At 37.7% G+C, this 19,660-nt stretch overlaps 1 pseudogene; it reads left to right on the top strand.

Moving 5' to 3' along the window:
• The first annotated feature begins 99 nt into the window (after positions 1-99).
• LOC121420664 lies at positions 100-17,121 on the top strand (annotated as a pseudogene).
• The last annotated feature ends 2,539 nt before the right edge of the window (positions 17,122-19,660 follow it).

The following is a 19,660-nucleotide window of genomic DNA, read 5'->3' on the forward strand; positions in this document are numbered from 1 at the left end:
TGGATTTACCCCCTAACAAGGAGGAATATGTGGCCGACTTGTGCGATGCGTAATGCTCACATTTCAGCTAGGGCTGCAATAAAATCCGCTCAACGGAAGATGAAACGAGACTACGATATCAAACAACATACGAAGGAATTCAAAGTAAATGATCATGTGTACATTAGAGACACGGCCTGTGCCAAAGGGAAATCACATCAGTTGAACCCTCCTTGGAAAGGTCCGGCGATCATCGTGGAGAAGAGATCGCCATATCTGTACAGAGTGGCCTTCAGGAGAACAATAGCCACCTACAACCATGACCGCCTGAATAAGTGTACGGATCAATGTAAGGCAATTGTTGAGACTCCTGGCAAAGGTAAACTTTATTGTTTTTGCCGGAAGCCTGATGACGGCTCTCTGATGATATGTTGTGATAAATGCAATGAATGGTACCATGGAATATGCGTGGGTATCACAGAAACGGAAGGAATGGAGAAACCAAAAGTGGTTCTGCCCCCCCCCCCCCTGTAGTACGTAGTGGGTGCTAGAATACTTCTAAATAATGAACCAATTATTATGTATCGCACATTGCGATAAATGATCTAATAATCTTGTTTTTTCCTCTCCTCTTCCCCCCCCCCATATGTGAATTATTCTCCTCTTCCCATACAGAGAATATTATACAATGGACAGGGAAGCCTAACTGCCGCCGGGAGTGAAGGACGATATAGAGGTTGAAGTTGGTTCGGCCTCAGAGGTTGGCTAACTAAGTAAGGGCCCCCTCTGAAGCCGAACCAACAGAAATTAATGTAGAAGAAAAAGCCGGATTGGCTCCACAGGAGGCCCTCGGTGAGCCTGCCTCTGAGGCCGACCCGCCAAGATTGCAAATGACGCCGCAGGCTTCGGGGACACTTTCCGAGTATCTGCCCCTCGCATTGCCAGGAGCAGATACTCAGAAGAGGAAGCTCTCCGAGGCCGAGCGCGCCCCAAAAAACTATAAACTAAATAAACGCAGAAAGAACGCGGGAAGCGCGCCAAACAGGCAAAAAAACTCGCACAAGGGCCGCTTCCAGAAACAGATGTTGGACCCTCGACCAGTGGAGGCCTTACAGTTGATCGTGGCCGTGGGCAGATGCCCACTTGGCTTAGACCATCCCATCCTGTGGAGTGTCCCTCCACTGGGAGAGGGCGGGGAATAACCCCAAAAACGCAACTGCAGGGAGAGCCCTGTCACACGGTCGAGGTGGTCGGGGGAGTATGGAATTTTTGCGACCCAGTGAGATATTCCACCCCCGGCTTCGACAGGGTATTCAGGGAGCTTCCTAAGGGCTACGCAGTGGCGGTGGGGATTCACCCAAAACAGGCCTTTGGCCTGTCATGCTACCATTATGAGGCTTTGCGATTGGCTCTGGCTGACCCGCAAGTCAGGGGCATTTCGGAGGTTGGCCTTGATTGGAGTACTGACGACTCCGAGTTTGGGGCACAGGAGCAGCTCTTCGAGCGGCAAATGAGCCAATCCCGCGCTCAATTCACAAGATAGCATGCGACGCCATCCGTCGACGATGCTTGGCCACCCAAAGAATCCATCTACACTGTTTCATGGGTTCGCCGGACATCGTCGATGAGTGGACGTCGACGTTTGCGCATGCGTACTTTGGGATAACGGGCAACGCGTCTTACTACTGTGGAGCGGGCTCCAGTCTAAAGAAGCTTGGCATTCACTCCATCCCACAAAACCGTCTCCTCCTCGAGACAGAAGCCCCCTACTTGCCCGTCCGCCCTCGCCAGGGTTGACAAACCGAATCATTTGTAGGCGATGTCGAGCAAGTGGTGGCGTCTATCTGAGGGGTTTCCCTCGGCCAAGTACTCGAGGAGACGACGATTAATGCCAGAGAGTTGTATTGCCTTAAATAAACAGGCAATGCTACTCCCTGGCACCTGTCTCCGCCTGCCATTCTAGTTTTTGTGATAAATGATTTATGATAAATGATTGAATTTTTTAAAATGAAATAATGGATGCCTATAATTTGCTATACCGTTCACTTATCAAATAATCTTGTATGCATCCTGTATTGTGTAAAATAGTTATGCATATATGTTATGTCTATAAAATAGTTATATATAAATAGTTATGTATATATGTTATGTCTTTAATATAGTTATATAAATAGTTATGTATATTTATGTATTTATTTATTTTCTTACATAGGGATACACAGAGATTTAGTTTAGATAATTCAAGGCGGAGACAAGGTAAGGTCATTTTATTTTAGTATTTTGTATTGATTTTGTATGTTACTATGATATTTGTATTTATTTTGAAAATCTCCCAAAGAGGAGACTTGAAAAAGAAAGAAGTTCTCTCGTGCGCTTGACTCTTTTACAATTGATTTGGAATCCAAAATAATAATAATGCAGTATCTGTGTATAGTTGCTGGTTGCAGCAACACCCCCAAGGATGACGTGAGCTTACATCGTTTTCAAAAGGATGGGAATCTACGAAAATTGTAGATTTCAAAAGTAAAACTCACACGGGCAGACTGGCATGGCCCTAGTAACTGGAGCACCATCTACAGCGACCACTTTTCCAAAGAAAATTTGAGGAGGCTGGTTTATATTCGTCATTTGGAATGAAAGTCAGGTGCAAGCTCAAAGACTAGGCGGTTCCAACGATCAGGCTTGGAGTAAAGCCTTCTAAGGAAGATGCGCCAACTGTGAGCTATCACAATTTAAATAAGCCCTTTTCTATCAAAGTCATTAGGAACGAACCAGAAAGCATTCAATATTTCTTGCAAATAATAATGGATGAAATGAAAGCAATACGTAGGAAGGTGTTTCATAAAACTGATATTGATTCAGCACCTAATATAAAAAGATAACAAGTCGTTTGTAAAGTCAATCGCAACTTACAAACAGCTTTATGATACACCTGGTTATGAAATGGGTGATAGAGCAAACTTTGACGCAAGAAATCTTTTTTCAATACCGGTAATTACAATTTGAGAAAATATTGCTCATTTCCTGAACGCTTGAAGTACATCGTATATTCTGTTTATTAATGGTTATGAAATGAGTGATAGAGCAAACTTTGGTGCAAGAAAACATTTTTTAAATACCGTTAATTACAATTTGAGAAAATATTGTTATTTCCTGAATGCTTGAAGTATATCGTGTATTCAAACTTTAGTACAGACTGCTTGTTTGCCACTAGTATCATCACCGATAGATTAGACATGTTTCCAGATTGTTTCCTGTATATACTAAATTTTCTGTGAGATGGTTATTAATAAGTTTTACTGAACTTGATAAAGGAGGTAAAATATTCTAAGCCATATTCTTTCCATGGTCTTCATTGGAGTTAATAGTTGTTTAAGAAATTTTTGTCTTCGTTGGAGTTTTAATCTGTTCAAGAAAACAGTTGTCTTCGTTGGAGTTTGTCTGTTAAAACAGTTTTTTCTCTTCAAAAATATTTTTGTGTAAAGAATTCATTGGTTGAAACTTGCTCCTTCATATTGATAATCTATGTATATTTCGGATTGAATCTTAATCCATCGGTTATCCATCTTTGAGTTACTGGTTACCATGCCGAAAGCAAAAAGTCTAAACAGCGGTCTCCAGGACAGGGGAGGGGACGTGGCAGTCGCAGAGTAAAAACAGTCAACCGCCGAAGTCAGGACGCCTCCGTCAGGGCAGAAAAGAACATCGCTTCAGGATCGTCAACGAAAGGACAGAGAAGGCGTCTGCTTTTTACTTTAGCTATGCAGGTAAGTATCTGGAAAGGGTTCATAGAGCTGGGGCATCTGCTAAAAGCGGGATCCCCTACATGTAACGATATGACCCTCACATTAGATCAGGATAGCAGGGAATTTCAACTGCGCCCCCATCTTCGGCCGATAGCCATCCGCTTTATCAACAATGGACAAGCACGATGCTCATTTATCTTTCGATATATGCAGAGCGTCACAACGAAAGACGTCGGGAGCTATACGAGTGTGGTAAGGACGGCAGCAGCCTCCAACTTTTACTGGCGCGACTATGATGCTCAGTTTCGGCTACGCCACACACGACTCAGCCGGAATTATCGTGGGTAGTCGTGGATACAGAATTGTGGTTGCTAGTAGCAATGGTGCAGCCCTTTCGAGCATACGGGGGAGGCCCTATGCTAGCAGGGCTTTCCCCGCGGAGGTCGGCAGCGACAACTCTCATTTCGAGGGAAGAGGAACTCCAGCCAAATCCGGGGGTCTGGCCAATCCGCTAACGTATAACAGGCACGGGCCACGGCTCGGCTTATGTTTTGCACTTAATGCTAGCTGGTGCAACAAAGGAAAAAGCTGTCAGTACTTCACAGCTGCAACCACTGCGGTGACTCCTCCCATGGAGAGATCGCATGCCATATTTCTTTCTCAAGCTCGCTTGTGATGTATTTGTGGACAACTCGATTGCCCGTGCTGTCAGTTCTCTACGTAAAATAGTGTTGTGCCAAGCTTTCTGGTGTTCCAATCATAGCAGAAAATGTCCTGAAAAAAGGTTTCACCCGATCCAAACAGCTATGCAGAATTGTGCAAAAATGGTTAGCTGCCATTCGTGTGGAGAAATTCATGCCAGTATGACAGAAATAATGTGATCTGTAGTGATCACTTCACGGCAAGCGACTTCATGGAGGACATTCGTGCACGGCTGATGAAAACGAAACCAAGGAAAATGCTCAAAGAAGGTGCTGTTCCTTCCCTATTTGCTTTAATATGGGCTCCTCCGAAAGTGAGGTATGCCTATGGAGGCCATTTCTTTTTTTTAGTTTTTGCTTGATGAAGTATTTATAAAATTTGGCTGCATTCAGAATTTGTATTGGATTTCAAATCAAATCAAATTTTTGAACAAATTTGGGTCTGGCATTCACTTTGGACCACGTACCACCCCGCCGCAAATTTGGTCTTAAAAGTTGAGTGACAGTTAAAGGAAAAAAGTCATGAAAATTTATCGTGGAAAAAGCCGAGGGGGGTTTGTTTACACTGGGATTACCGAACATTGTAGTGTTGTTGTCTACATTCAACACTCAGCATGAAGGAGAGCATTTTGTGGTGGGGTTCAATAAGTTTTGAGCTCAACTGTAAATCATTCTTATATGTTGTATCATGTGATTCGCATGGATTCATCAACATTGATCTGTCAAATATTTTTGGTATGGTTTAAACACTGTAGATGTGAATAAAATGAGTTGAATAATGTCTAAATTCATATTCTTTAATGTTTGTACAATGGTTGCTTTTCATGACTTTATATAAAAAAGAATGTCAATCAGAAGAAAACAAATGAATTGAATCATCGACCTCTTCACATCACGAAGAAGAAGCTTTACGTTCCCTACCAAACCAGACTGAACAGAGACTAAATGGCCTTGGAAATGGTCACAAGAAGTTCTATTCTACATTGAAAACAAAAGCATCAACCATACATCAGACTCTACTCGATACTTGCAACACAGTGACAAAACCAGACTCGACAGAGACTAAATGGATAAGGATACCAGTAGAAGATCCTTATGTTACAGATTTATCATAAAAAATGCTGAGGGGGTTTGTTTACACTGAGATTGCCGAACATTGTTGTTGTTGTCTACTTTCAACACTCAGCATGAAGGAGAGCATTTTGTGGTGGGGTTAAATAACTTTTGAGCTCAACTGTGAATCATTCTTATATGTTGTATCATGTGATTCGCATGGATTCATCAACATTGATCTGTCAAATATTTTTGGTATGGTTTTAAACACTGTAGATGTGAATAAAATGAGTTGAATAATGTCTAAATTCATATTCTTTAATGTTTGTACAATGGTTGCTTTTCATGACTTTATATAAAAAAGAATGTCAATCAGAAGAAAACAAATGAATTGAATCATCGACCTCTTCACATCATGTAATAGAAGCTTTATGTTCTCTACCAAACCAGACTGAACAGAGACTAAATGGCCTTGGAAATGGTCACAAGAAGTTCTATTCTACATTGAAAACAAAAGCATCAACCATACATCATACATACATGTGTAAATTCATATTGTTTAATGTTTGTACAATGGTTGCTTTTCATGACTTTATATAAAAAGGAATGTCAATCAGAAGAAAACAAATGAATTGAATCATCGACCTCTTCACATCACGAAGAAGAAGCTTTACGTTCCCTACCAAACCAGACCGAACAGAGACTAAATGGCCTTGGAAATGGTCACAAGAAGTTCTATTCTACATTGAAAACAAAAGCATCAACCATACATCATACATACATGTGTAAATTCATATTGTTTAATGTTTGTACAATGGTTGCTTTTCATGACTTTATATAAAAAGAATGTCAATCAGAAGAAAACAAATGAATTGAATCATTGACCTCTTCACATCACGAAGAAGAAGCTTTACGTTCCCTACCAAACCAGACCGAACAGAGACTAAATGGCCTTGGAAATGGTCACAAGAAGTTCTATTCTACATTGAAAACAAAAGCATCAACCATACATCATACATACATGTGTAAATTCATATTGTTTAATGTTTGTACAATGGTTGCTTTTCATGACTTTATATAAAAAGAATGTCAATCAGAAGAAAACAAATGAATTGAATCATTGACCTCTTCACATCACGAAGAAGAAGCTTTACGTTCCCTACCAAACCAGACCGAACAGAGACTAAATGGCCTTGGAAATGGTCACAAGAAGTTCTATTCTACATTGAAAACAAAAGCATCAACCATACATCATACATACATGTGTAAATTCATATTGTTTAATGTTTGTACAATGGTTGCTTTTCATGACTTTATATAAAAAGAATGTCAATCAGAAGAAAACAAATGAATTGAATCATCGACCTCTTCACATCATGTAATAGAAGCTTTACGTTCCCTACCAAACCAGACTCGACAGAGACTAAATGGATAAGGATACCAGTAGAAGATCCTTATGTTACAGATTTATCATGAAAAATGTCCAGGGGGTTGTGTTCCCGGAGCTGGCCGAACATTGTAGTGTTATCATCTACATTCAACACTCAGCATGAAGGAGAGCATCTTGTGGTGGGTTTCACTACCTTTTTAGCTCAACTGTAAATCATTCTTACATGTTGTATCATGTGATTCGCGTGGATTCATCAAAATTGATCTGTCAAATATTTTTGGTATGGTTTTAAACACTGTAGATGTGAATAAAATGAGTTGAATAATGTCTAAATTCATATTCTTTAATGTTTGTAGAATGGTTGCTTTTCATGACTTTATATAAAAAAGAATGTCAATCAGAAGAAAACAAATGAATTGAATCATCGACCTCTTCACATCACGAAGAAGAAGCTTTACGTTCCCTACCAAACCAGACCGAACAGAGACTAAATGGCCTTGGAAATGGTCACAAGAAGTTCTATTCTACATTGAAAACAAAAGCATCAACCATACATCATACATACATGTGTAAATTCATATTGTTTAATGTTTGTACAATGGTTGCTTTTCATGACTTTATATAAAAAGAATGTCAATCAGAAGAAAACAAATGAATTGAATCATCGACCTCTTCACATCACGAAGAAGAAGCTTTACGTTCCCTACCAAACCAGACCGAACAGAGACTAAATGGCCTTGGATATGGTCACAAGAAGTTCTACTCTACATTGAAAACAAAAGCATCAACCATACATCAGACTCTACTCGATACTCGCAACACAGTGAGAAAACCAGACTCGACAGAGACTAAATGGATAAGGATACCAGTAGAAGATCCTTATGTTACAGATTTATCGTGAAAAATGTCCAGGGGGTTGTGTTCCCGGAGCTGGCCGAACATTGTAGTGGGTTTCATTACCTTTTTAGCTCAACTGTAAATCATTCTTATATGTTGTATCATGTGATTCGCGTGGATTCATCAAAATTGATCTGTCAAATATTTTTGGTATGGTTTTAAACACTGTAGATGTGAATAAAATGAGTTGAATAATGTGTAAATTCATATTGTTTAATGTTTGTACAATGGTTGCTTTTCATGACTTTATATAAAAAAGAATGTCAATCAGAAGAAAACAAATGAATTAGATCATTGACCTCTTCACATCATGTAATAGAAGCTTTACATTCCCTACCAAACCAGACTGAACAGAGACTAAATGGCCTTGGAAATGGTCACAAGAAGTTCTATTCTACATTGAAAACAAAAGCATCAACCATACATCATACATACATGTGTAAATTCATATTGTTTAATGTTTGTACAATGGTTGCTTTTCATGACTTTATATAAAAAGGAATGTCAATCAGAAGAAAACAAATGAATTGAATCATCGACCTCTTCACATCACGAAGAAGAAGCTTTACGTTCCCTACCAAACCAGACCGAACAGAGACTAAATGGCCTTGGAAATGGTCACAAGAAGTTCTATTCTACATTGAAAACAAAAGCATCAACCATACATCATACATACATGTGTAAATTCATATTGTTTAATGTTTGTACAATGGTTGCTTTTCATGACTTTATATAAAAAGAATGTCAATCAGAAGAAAACAAATGAATTGAATCATTGACCTCTTCACATCACGAAGAAGAAGCTTTACGTTCCCTACCAAACCAGACCGAACAGAGACTAAATGGCCTTGGAAATGGTCACAAGAAGTTCTATTCTACATTGAAAACAAAAGCATCAACCATACATCAGACTCTACTCGATACTCGCAACACAGTGACAAAACCAGACTCGACAGAGACTAAATGGATAAGGATACCAGTAGAAGATCCTTATGTTACAGATTTATCGTGAAAAATGCTGAGGGGGTTGTGTTCCCGGAGCTGGCCGAACATTGTAGTGTTATCATCTACATTCAACACTCAGCATGAAGGAGAGCATTTTGTGGTGGGGTTCAATAACTTTTGAGCTCAACTGTAAATCATTCTTATATGTTGTATCATGTGATTCGCATGGACTCATCAAAATTGATCTGTCAAATATTTTTGGTGTGGTTTAAACACTGTAGATGTGAATAAAATGAGTTGAATAATGTCTAAATTCATATTGTTTAATGTTTGTAGAATGGTTGCTTTTCATGACTTTATATAAAAAAGAATGTCAATCAGAAGAAAACAAATGAATTGAATCATTGACCTCTTCACATCACGAAGAAGAAGCTTTACGTTCCCTACCAAACCAGACTGAACAGGGACTAAATGGCCTTGGAAATGGTCACAAGAAGTTCTATTCTACATTGAAAACAAAAGCATCAACCATACATCATACATACATGTGTAAATTCATATTCTTTAATGTTTGTACAATGGTTGCTTTTCATGACTTTATATAAAAAGGAATGTCAATCAGAAGAAAACAAATGAATTGAATCATCGACCTCTTCACATCACGAAGAAGAAGCTTTACGTTCCCTACCAAACCAGACCGAACAGGGACTAAATGGCCTTGGATATGGTCACAAGAAGTTCTATTCTACATTGAAAACAAAAGCATCAACCATACATCAGACTCTACTCGATACTCGCAACACAGTGACAAAACCAGACTCGACAGAGACTAAATGGATAAGGATACCAGTAGAAGATCCTTATGTTACAGATTTATCGTGAAAAATGTCCAGGGGGTTGTGTTCCCGGAGTTGGCCGAACATTGTGGTGTTATTGTCTACATTCAACGCTCAGCATGAAGGAGAGCATTTTGTGGTGGGGTTAAATAACTTTTGAGCTCAACTGTAAATCATTCTTATATGTTGTATCATGTGATTCGCATGGATTCATCAAAATTGATCTGTCAAATATTTTTGGTGTGGTTTAAACACTGTAGATGTGAATAAAATGAGTTGAATAATGTGTAAATTCATATTCTTTAATGTTTGTACAATGGTTGCTTTTCATGACTTTATATAAAAAAGAATGTCAATCAGAAGAAAACAAATGAATTGAATCATTGACCTCTTCACATCACGAAGAAGAAGCTTTACGTTCCCTACCAAACCAGACTGAACAGAGACTAAATGGCCTTGGAAATGGTCACAAGAAGTTCTATTCTACATTGAAAACAAAAGCATCAACCATACATCGGACTCTACTCGATACTTGCAACACAGTGACAAAACCAGACTCGACAGAGACTAAATGGATAAGGATACCAGTAGAAGATCCTTATGTTACAGATTTATCGTGAAAAATGTCCAGGGGGTTGTGTTCCCGGAGCTGGCCGAACATTGTAGTGGGTTTCATTACCTTTTTAGCTCAACTGTAAATCATTCTTATATGTTGTATCATGTGATTCGCATGGATTCATCAAAATTGATCTGTCAAATATTTTTGGTATGGTTTTAAACACTGTAGATGTGAATAAAATGAGTTGAATAATGTCTAAATTCATATTCTTTAATGTTTGTAGAATGGTTGCTTTTCATGACTTTATATAAAAAAGAATGTCAATCAGAAGAAAACAAATGAATTGAATCATCGACCTCTTCACATCACGAAGAAGAAGCTTTACGTTCCCTACCAAACCAGACTGAACAGAGACTAAATGGCCTTGGAAATGGTCACAAGAAGTTCTATTCTACATTGAAAACAAAAGCATCAACCATACATCATACATACATGTGTAAATTCATATTGTTTAATGTTTGTACAATGGTTGCTTTTCATGACTTTATATAAAAAGGAATGTCAATCAGAAGAAAACAAATGAATTGAATCATCGACCTCTTCACATCACGAAGTAGAAGCTTTACGTTCCCTACCAAACCAGACTGAACAGGGACTAAATGGCCTTGGAAATGGTCACAAGAAGTTCTATTCTACATTGAAAACAAAAGCATCAACCATACATCAGACTCTACTCGATACTTGCAACACAGTGACAAAACCAGACTCGACAGAGACTAAATGGATAAGGATACCAGTAGAAGATCCTTATGTTACAGATTTATCGTAAAAAATGCTGAGGGGGTTTGTTTACACTGAGATTGCCGAACATTGTAGTTGTTGTCTACTTTCAACACTCAGCATGAAGGAGAGCATCTTGTGGTGGGTTTCACTACCTTTTTAGCTCAACTGTAAATCATTCTTATATGTTGTATCATGTGATTTGCGTGGATTCATCAAAATTGATCTGTCAAATATTTTTGGTATGGTTTTAAACACTGTAGATGTGAATAAAATGAGTTGAATAATGTGTAAATTCATATTCTTTAATGTTTGTGCAATGGTTGCTTTTCATGAGTTTATATAAAAAAGAATGTCAATCAGAAGAAAACAAATGAATTGAATCATCGACCTCTTCACATCACGAAATAGAAGCTTTACGTTCCCTACCAAACCAGACTGAACAGGGACTAAATGGCCTTGGAAATGGTCACAAGAAGTTCTATTCTACATTGAAAACAAAAGCATCAACCATACATCGGACTCTACTCGATACTCGCAACACAGTGAGAAAAAACAGAATTGACAGAGACTAAATGGATAAGGATACCAGTAGAAGATCCTTATGTTACAGATTTATCATGAAAAATGTCCAGGGGGTTGTGTTCCCGGAGCTGGCCGAACATTGTAGTGTTATCATCTACATTCAACACTCAGCATGAAGGAGAGCATCTTGTGGTGGGTTTCACTACCTTTTTAGCTCAACTGTAAATCATTCTTATATGTTGTATCATGTGATTCGCGTGGATTCATCAAAATTGATCTGTCAAATATTTTTGGTATGGTTTTAAACACTGTAGATGTGAATAAAATGAGTTGAATAATGTCTAAATTCATATTGTTTAATGTTTGTAGAATGGTTGCTTTTCATGACTTTATATAAAAAAGAATGTCAATCAGAAGAAAACAAATGAATTGAATCATCGACCTCTTCACATCACGAAGAAGAAGCTTTACGTTCCCTACCAAACCAGACCGAACAGGGACTAAATGGCCTTGGAAATGGTCACAAGAAGTTCTATTCTACATTGAAAACAAAAGCATCAACCATACATCAGACTCTACTCGATACTCGCAACACAGTGACAAAACCAAACTCGACAGAGACTAAATGGATAAGGATACCAGTAGAAGATCCTTTTGTTACAGATTTATCGTGAAAAACGCTGAGGGGGTTTGTTTACACTGAGATTGCCGAACATTGTAGTTGTTGTCTACTTTCAACACTCAGCATGAAGGAGAGATTTTTGTGGTGGGGTTAAATAACTTTTGAGCTCAACTGTGAATCATTCTTATAATGTTGTATCATGTGATTCGCATGGATTCATCAACATTGATCTGTCAAATATTTTTGGTATGGTTTAAACACTGTAGATGTGAATAAAATGAGTTGAATAATGTGTAAATTCATATTCTTTAATGTTTGTAGAATGGTTGCTTTTCATGACTTTATATAAAAAAGAATGTCAATCAGAAGAAAACAAATGAATTGAATCATTGACCTCTTCACATCACGAAGAAGAAGCTTTACGTTCCCTACCAAACCAGACCGAACAGAGACTAAATGGCCTTGGAAATGGTCACAAGAAGTTCTATTCTACATTGAAAACAAAAGCATCAACCATACATCATACATACATGTGTAAATTCATATTGTTTAATGTTTGTACAATGGTTGCTTTTCATGACTTTATATAAAAAGGAATGTCAATCAGAAGAAAACAAATGAATTGAATCATCGACCTCTTCACATCACGAAGAAGAAGCTTTACGTTCCCTACCAAACCAGACCGAACAGAGACTAAATGGCCTTGGAAATGGTCACAAGAAGTTCTATTCTACATTGAAAACAAAAGCATCAACCATACATCATACATACATGTGTAAATTCATATTCTTTAATGTTTGTACAATGGTTGCTTTTCATGACTTTATATAAAAAGGAATGTCAATCAGAAGAAAACAAATGAATTGAATCATCGACCTCTTCACATCACGAAGAAGAAGCTTTACGTTCCCTACCAAACCAGACTGAACAGAGACTAAATGGCCTTGGATATGGTCACAAGAAGTTCTATTCTACATTGAAAACAAAAGCATCAACCATACATCAGACTCTACTCGATACTTGCAACACAGTGACAAAACCAGACTCGACAGAGACTAAATGGATAAGGATACCAGTAGAAGATCCTTATGTTACAGATTTATCGTGAAAAATGTCCAGGGGGTTGTGTTCCCGGAGCTGGCCGAACATTGTAGTGGGTTTCACTACCTTTTTAGCTCAACTGTAAATCATTCTTATATGTTGTATCATGTGATTCGCGTGGATTCATCAAAATTGATCTGTCAAATATTTTTGGTATGGTTTTAAACACTGTAGATGTGAATAAAATGAGTTGAATAATGTCTAAATTCATATTCTTTAATGTTTGTACAATGGTTGCTTTTCATGACTTTATATAAAAAAGAATGTCAATCAGAAGAAAACAAATGAATTGAATCATCGACCTCTTCACATCATGTAATAGAAGCTTTATGTTCTCTACCAAACCAGACTGAACAGAGACTAAATGGCCTTGGAAATGGTCACAAGAAGTTCTATTCTACATTGAAAACAAAAGCATCAACCATACATCGGACTCTACTCGATACTCGCAACACAGTGACAAAACCAGACTCGACAGAGACTAAATGGATAAGGATACCAGTAGAAGATCCTTATGTTACAGATTTATCATAAAAAATGCTGAGGGGGTTTGTTTACACTGAGATTGCCAAACATTGTTGTTGTTGTCTACTTTCAACACTCAGCATGAAGGAGAGCATCTTGTGGTGGGTTTCACTACCTTTTTAGCTCAACTGTAAATCATTCTTATATGTTGTATCATGTGATTCGCGTGGATTCATCAAAATTGATCTGTCAAATATTTTTGGTATGGTTTTAAACACTGTAGATGTGAATAAAATGAGTTGAATAATGTCTAAATTCATATTGTTTAATGTTTGTACAATGGTTGCTTTTCATGACTTTATATAAAAAGGAATGTCAATCAGAAGAAAACAAATGAATTGAATCATCGACCTCTTCACATCATGTAAAAGAAGCTTTACTTTCCCTACCAAACCAGACCGAACAGAGACTAAATGGCCTTGGAAATGGTCACAAGAAGTTCTATTCTACATTGAAAACAAAAGCATCAACCAAACATCAGACTCTACTCGATACTCGCAACACAGTGAGAAAAAAAAATGTTTGACAGAGACTAAATGGATAAGGATACCAGTAGAAGATCCTTATGTTACAGATTTATCGTGAAAAACGCTGAGGGGGTTTGTTTACACTGAGATTGCCGAACATTGTTGTTGTTGTCTACTTTCAACACTCAGCATGAAGGAGAGCATTTTGTGGTGGGGTTAAATAACTTTTGAGCTCAACTGTGAATCATTCTTATATGTTGTATCATGTGATTCGCATGGATTCATCAACATTGATCTGTCAAATATTTTTGGTATGGTTTAAACACTGTAGATGTGAATAAAATGAGTTGAATAATGTGTAAATTCATATTCTTTAATGTTTGTACAATGGTTGCTTTTCATGACTTTATATAAAAAAGAATGTCAATCAGAAGAAAACAAATGAATTGAATCATCGACCTCTTCACATCACGAAGAAGAAGCTTTACGTTCCCTACCAAACCAGACCGAACAGAGACTAAATGGCCTTGGAAATGGTCACAAGAAGTTCTATTCTACATTGAAAACAAAAGCATCAACCATACATCAGACTCTACTCGATACTTGCAACACAGTGACAAAACCAGACTCGACAGAGACTAAATGGATAAGGATACCAGTAGAAGATCCTTATGTTACAGATTTATCATAAAAAATGCTGAGGGGGTTTGTTTACACTGAGATTGCCGAACATTGTTGTTGTTGTTGTCTACTTTCAACACTCAGCATGAAGGAGAGCATTTTGTGGTGGGGTTCAATAACTTTTGAGCTCAACTGTAAATCATTCTTATATGTTGTATCATGTGATTCGCGTGGATTCATCAAAATTGATCTGTCAAATATTTTTGGTATGGTTTTAAACACTGTAGATGTGAATAATGTGTAAATTCATATTCTTTAATGTTTGTACAATGGTTGCTTTTCATGACTTTATATAAAAAAGAATGTCAATCAGAAGAAAACAAATGAATTGAATCATCGACCTCTTCACATCACGAAATAGAAGGTTTATATTCCCTACCAAACCAGAATGAACAGAGACTAAATGGCCTTGGAAATGGTCACAAGAAGTTCTACTCTACATTGAAAACAAAAGCATCAACCATACATCAGACTCTACTCGATACTTGCAACACAGTGAGAAAACCAGTCTCGACAGAGACTAAATGGATAAGGATACCAGTAGAAGATCCTTATGTTACAGATTTATCGTGAAAAACGCTGAGGGGGTTTGTTTACACTGAGATTGCCGAACATTGTTGTTGTTGTCTACTTTCAACACTCAGCATGAAGGAGAGCATTTTGTGGTGGGGTTAAATAACTTTTGAGCTCAACTGTGAATCATTCTTTTATGTTGTATCATGTGATTCGCATGGATTCATCAACATTGATCTGTCAAATATTTTTGGTATGGTTTTAAACACTGTAGATGTGAATAAAATGAGTTGAATAATGTCTAAATTCATATTCTTTAATGTTTGTACAATGGTTGCTTTTCATGACTTTATATAAAAAAGAATGTCAATCAGAAGAAAACAAATGAATTGAATCATCGACCTCTTCACATCACGAAGAAGAAGCTTTACGTTCCCTACCAAACCAGACCGAACAGAGACTAAATGGATAAGGATACCAGTAGAAGATCCTTATGTTACAGATTTATCGTGAAAAATGTCCAGGGGGTTGTGTTCCCGGAGCTGGCCGAACATTGTAGTGTTATCATCTACATTCAACACTCAGCATGAAGGAGAGCATCTTGTGGTGGGTTTCACTACCTTTTTAGCTCAACTGTAAATCATTCTTATATGTTGTATCATGTGATTCGCGTGGATTCATCAAAATTGATCTGTCAAATATTTTTGGTATGGTTTTAAACACTGTAGATGTGAATAAAATGAGTTGAATAATGTCTAAATTCATATTCTTTAATGTTTGTAGAATGGTTGCTTTTCATGACTTTATATAAAAAAGAATGTCAATCAGAAGAAAACAAATGAATTGAATCATCGACCTCTTCACATCACGAAGTAGAAGGTTTATGTTCCCTACCAAACCAGACTGAACAGGGACTAAATGGCCTTGGATATGGTCACAAGAAGTTCTATTCTACATTGAAAACAAAAGCATCAACCATACATCAGACTCTACTCGATACTCGCAACACAGTGACAAAACCAGACTCGACAGAGACTAAATGGATAAGGATACCAGTAGAAGATCCTTATGTTACAGATTTATCGTGAAAAATGTCCAGGGGGTTGTGTTCCCGGAGCTGGCCGAACATTGTAGTGTTATCATCTACATTCAACGCTCAGCATGAAGGAGAGCATTTTGTGGTGGGGTTAAATAACTTTTGAGCTCAACTGTAAATCATTCTTATATGTTGTATCATGTGATTCGCGTGGATTCATCAAAATTGATCTGTCAAATATTTTTGGTGTGGTTTAAACACTGTAGATGTGAATAAAATGAGTTGAATAATGTCTAAATTCATATTCTTTAATGTTTGTACAATGGTTGCTTTTCATGACTTTATATAAAAAAGAATGTCAATCAGAAGAAAACAAATGAATTAGATCATTGACCTCTTCACATCATGCAATAGAAGCTTTACGTTCCCTACCAAACCAGACCGAACAGGGACTAAATGGCCTTGGATATGGTCACAAGAAGTTCTACTCTACTCTGAATGCCATGGCATCAACCTTTAAAGGTACATCAGACTCTACTTACTACCCACACCACGGTATAAAAGTATGGAATGGCCAAGAAGAGTGCATTTCATTTTAAACAGAAAAATATGTGGTGAACTACAGAAATACAAGGTAGACATAGATAGCTTGCCATAACGTGCACCCGCAAGAGATGCGTGCGTCCCCACGATTGCATATGTTTATCTATGGGTTGAGGTTATTTCATTAAAAACAGACATTGACATATCTTGCCAGTAGTGGACCGTGACCCGGAGGAGACAAAGCATTGGGGGGGCACTGCATTGTTTGTGAACAATGCCGTGCCCCCCCCCAATGCTTTGTCTCCTCAGGGTCACGGTCCGCCACTGTATCTTGCAAAGAACACAAACAGGTATAGTACCTGTAGTATTTAAACAAGTGGAAAATATTCATATTTCTGGACAATAAGAATTGACACAAATAGAGAGGGCAGGACAGCAAGGAGTCCATAACACTGTGACAGTGACAGATTTAGATTCATAGGCTCTGAAGAATTCTGAGGAAAGAATGACTCTACATAAGGAATACTGGCAACTGAGTGATTACAATCATCAAAGAGATTTCTTATCGGGGCAAATATGAAAATCTGTGTCTAGCAAGGCAAGGAGTCCAAAACACTGTGACAGTGACAGAGTTAGATTCATCAGCTCCGAAGAATTCTGAGGAAAGATTGACTCTACGTAAGGAATACTGGCAACTGAGTGATAATAATCATCAAAGAGATTTCTTATCGGGGCAAATATGAAAATCTGTGTCTAGCAAGGCAAGGAGTCCAAAACAGTGTGACAGTGACAGACTTAGATTCATAGGCATGTATATATATATATATGTATACAAATGTATATATGCTTTTTACCTTTAATAGGAGATAAAGAAAATATACATTTTGACATTGCTTTCAAGCATACATGTATATTATCCACAGTATACGAAATTCAACAATTAAGGATAAGAAAACAACTGTATACATAATATTGTTCACATCAAATACATGCAAATAAATTCTACAGAATGTATAATTTTAAACAGTCTGATAATTTTCTTAGAACAAAATTTAAACAATCTGAATAGAGATTTTCTCATAAAACAGTGAAAGGTGAAAGAACTTTAAGATCCCACACACACAAAAAAAACATTATGCCGAACAGCCTAGACATACTAAACAGAATAATGAACATTTTATTTCCACACATGCCACCTCGACCAAACCAAAAGTAGAAAATATTCAAGTGACATATTGATTTAGGGGCATGCCAAGAGCAAGCGCAAGTCTCCTTTGGGAATTTTATAGACACCCTCTCTAACCTTATCCTAATAAAACAAATCAGACACTCGAGGCAGAACTTCCCTGGATGTGGAAACCTGCATATAAGAACGTTTGCTGGAAGCCCAAGGGACAAGTGACGTAGCGACGGTAAAATTTGGAATCGATCGTTGTAGTTGCTTCAATCAGCTGTTGTAGGAAAATTAGACGGTGAATTTTTTTTATAAAGTGGTATACGATGTAATTTTTCCTGCTCCTTCTGATGGTGTCAATCAAATTTTTGGCTTTCGAAAAGCCTGGCTGCTAAAGCCTAAAAACTGGCCCAAACGTGCTTATAATAACGTTTTTGGAAGGACTGGCAGGAAAGAAAACGTGCATATAAGCACGTGCGTGCTTATTTTCACGTTTTTCAAAACTTCTCAACTCCCCTACTGATACATGTAGGCTCTGAAGAATTCTGAGGAAAGAATGACTCTACTTAAGGCAGAGCTGCCAAGTTGTATTTTGCATTTTCAGTATTCTTATCCCCCAAAATCAGTATTTTGACCAAAAAATCCGTATTTTTACCATGAGATAAATATGCATGCATAATGGCAAAGTTCGATCACTTCTTACATTATTTTGCGCCCCACACCGTCGCACATGAGACCGAAAGCTTCAGTCTAGATTTTAGTTGTTCCGCTGAACTGCGTTGGCTGACTCACCCATACATAGACTGAAGAATTTGGAGGCCCGTACGTACAGACAACGTATTAGCAGTAACGTTAGATCTAACATTCGACGGAAACCTGTTTTTTTTCGATCGTTTTTTGCACATAAAATCATAAAATATCAAATTATGAAAAAGAAATTGCATCCATATTTACGGAAAAATGTATGAAATTCAGAAATATCGTACCTTAGACCGCAGTTACGGCTAATTCGTTTCAAATTATGATCGAAACATCGTCATCTTCGATCCTTCCGTCGGTCAACGTAAGTTGCCATCTTGGATGACGTCATCATCCTTACAGACGTATTTACCAGTCGCAAAATATCGCGATTTGAGCCGCTACATGCGTGCGCTCGGAACTTGTCATCCGCATTGATTCGCCAGGATATCGAAAATTCTAATCGGAAAGCCTTGATGAAAGCATAACTCATTGAACGTAGAGGGCAGCAACACACGGAATACCTTTTCTTCTCTAATTTGTTTTTTCCCGTATTTTATCATGAAAAAGCGTACTGCCGTATTTTAAATTGATTTCCGTATGAAATACGGAAAAATCGTACTACTTGGCAGCTCTGTTAAGGAATACTGGCAACTGAGTGATGATAATCATCAAAGAGATTTCTTATCGGGGCAAATATGAAAATCTGTGTCTAGCATGAAAGAGGGCAAGAAGACTGTTTGAGGAAGAAAAACAAAACTATCACATTCCTGGAGAATGATGTTTGAATATAAGTGTGCAAAAGATTAGTTCTCAAGAATTGTACCAGTGAAGGCAGGTGCAGGAACC

This window comes from Lytechinus variegatus, chromosome 8 (assembly GCF_018143015.1).
Source record: "Lytechinus variegatus isolate NC3 chromosome 8, Lvar_3.0, whole genome shotgun sequence".
Taxonomy (NCBI): Eukaryota; Metazoa; Echinodermata; class Echinoidea; order Temnopleuroida; family Toxopneustidae; genus Lytechinus; species Lytechinus variegatus.